Here is a 2,181-nt window from a genome sequence, read left to right as displayed (position 1 = left end):
TAACACATAATTTCTCTTTAGTTTGCATTTCATCCTAGTTAGTTTCGAAATAATTTATCCAATTTGGCCACCCTTAGTCCTTTATCTCAATATTATCTGGCTATTTAAATGACTTAACAAACAAATGTGGTGAGCATGGTGTTTTGACCTTATGGGGGAAGGTAGAGAAGCCAGAAAATAGAGGATATGGGCTCCGACCTTAAGATGTTTGTGGTCTAACTGGCCAGAGACATATGGCCATCTGAGAGGCTTTGTCCAGCAGCATAGGCACAGGACCACAGGAAGCAGTGGGCTGTTGGGAGGATTGAGGCTGATTGCAATGATTCTATGGTCAGTCAGGGAGTGTTCCAGGCTGAGGGCAGGCAATCTCCTTGGCTGGGTGCAAAGTCTGGTGCGAGTCTATGACGTGCACCCTAGAGAAGGAAGCTGCATTTGGTGTTGCCCTGCCTCTCAGACTCTGGACCCTTCCAAGTGCTACTTTGTTCAGGGGCTACAGCCCTCAGGTTGCACTGTTAACTTTGAACCTTGGTTCAAACTGCCTGGCTCCTGCCTCTGGTGTCAGCCGAGCCTTTAGACTGCCTCATAGGAAAAGTTCCATCTGGCAGTCCAGTAATTCCAATATCGGCTAGTGGTGAAGAACACAGACTTTGAGATCAGACATGCTCAGGCTTGAAAACCACCCCACCAACTGAGGCCTGGGTAAGTGCAGGAAAGGTGTCTTAGTGTCTTTGAGTTTCAGTTAACTTATCTGAAATATAGGAATAAAATCGGGGATAGTAAGATTGTCATGAGGATGAAATTAGATGTTTGTAAGGTGCTGGATATATTTTAACTGCTCAATAAATAGTAGCTGTTAAAATGTATACATGTGTAAAGCTCGTGGAAAAAGACCCTCTAGATTTATATTTATTTCTCCTTATTGCTGGACAGTTTTGTCACTTTGGCTACATCATCGTGGTTGACCTCAGAGGAGGAGGCCAGTTGACTTGTTGAAGAGAAAATGGTCTAGGTAAGGATGGAGGCTGAATTCTACAAGGTGTGTGCCTTGTGCAGAGCAGGTGCTTGTTAAACGTTTGATGAGTAAATATCTGAGTTGAGATGGGGGTTCCTGGTGAGGAGCCATGAGAGTGAGGTGTATAGATGTTTATGCATTGGTATGTGGAGAAGGCAGAGGAGACTGGATTTGATCTTTCCGTTTTATATTCTAAATACTACTTTCCCTTTATCACAAAAGTACAGATAACTGGAGGTTTTGAACAGGAGAATGGTGCTTATTTTCAGGAAATGCATTGGACGATGAGAAACCACATGGCAGAGTGGAGGACCACAAATGTGGTGACTACAAAGCTGAAGGAAAGTGGAAAGGTTTGGAAAACGTGGGGGGGAGGCGTTTTGAGGGTGGAAAACCGGGTATCTAGAGGTGCTATGGGGGGTAGCTGGGGCATGGGGGTGAGGTGAAACTTTGGGGGTGGCAAGGAGATCATGCACTCTGTTTATGATGAGGCAAATGGGCTGAAGGCATTAGTTTGAGAATCACCAAAGCACAAGTTGGCACTGAAGATGCTTTCAAGATGGAAGATGGGGCTGCAAGCCAAGGAATGCAGGTGGCCTCCAGAGAAGGCAAGAAACAGACTTCTCCAGAGTCTCCAGAAGAAACACAGCTCTGCTGACACCTTGCTTTTAGTCCAGGGACTGCTTTTAGTCTTCTGAGCTCCATAACTGTATGATAGTAAATTTGGGTTGTTATAAGCCACCGTTTGTTACAGCAGCAATAGGAAACTGATACAGGGAGGGAACTAACATCCTAAACACTAACTGAGCATGTGCATGGGGTGAGGGTGGGGTTTGCTAGGTCGCTGCGTGTAGGTAGAGTTTTGGGTATTCATAGCATACTTGAGGCTATGCCACACAAACCCTCACCTGCTGGAAACAGATGCAAGAAGCCTCCAGGACAGGGCTCTTAGCCCCTTCCCCACTCTGCATCGGCTGTTTCTTGGTGCTTGTGACCTTCACACTGGGGAGGAGTCCCATCTGTCTCCTATACCTACCTCTTCATGGTTGACAGTGACCAAGCCGCCAGGATGGTCAGTACTAACCTCGAAAAGAAGGTAAGCTCTAGATGCCCCTATTGGTCAGATCCTCAGAATGCAGCCCTGGGAGGTCGGGAGGTCAGCTGTTGCT

General features: G+C 46.4%; 1 long non-coding RNA gene across 1 annotated transcript; it reads left to right on the top strand.

Annotated features, from left to right (window-relative positions):
- The first annotated feature begins 929 nt into the window (after window positions 1–929).
- Window positions 930–2,039, top strand: LOC111734920. Its single transcript, XR_002778626.1, has 3 exons — window positions 930–1,009; window positions 1,282–1,365; window positions 1,934–2,039. It is a non-coding gene; the product is annotated as an uncharacterized LOC111734920 (long non-coding RNA).
- The last annotated feature ends 142 nt before the right edge of the window (window positions 2,040–2,181 follow it).

The sequence above is a fragment of the Pteropus vampyrus genome, unplaced genomic scaffold (assembly GCF_000151845.1).
Source record: "Pteropus vampyrus isolate Shadow unplaced genomic scaffold, Pvam_2.0 Scaffold15, whole genome shotgun sequence".
In the NCBI taxonomy this organism is placed as follows: Eukaryota; Metazoa; Chordata; class Mammalia; order Chiroptera; family Pteropodidae; genus Pteropus; species Pteropus vampyrus.
Note: the sequence above shows the minus strand (reverse complement) of the source record. Positions and strands in the feature narration are given on the sequence as shown.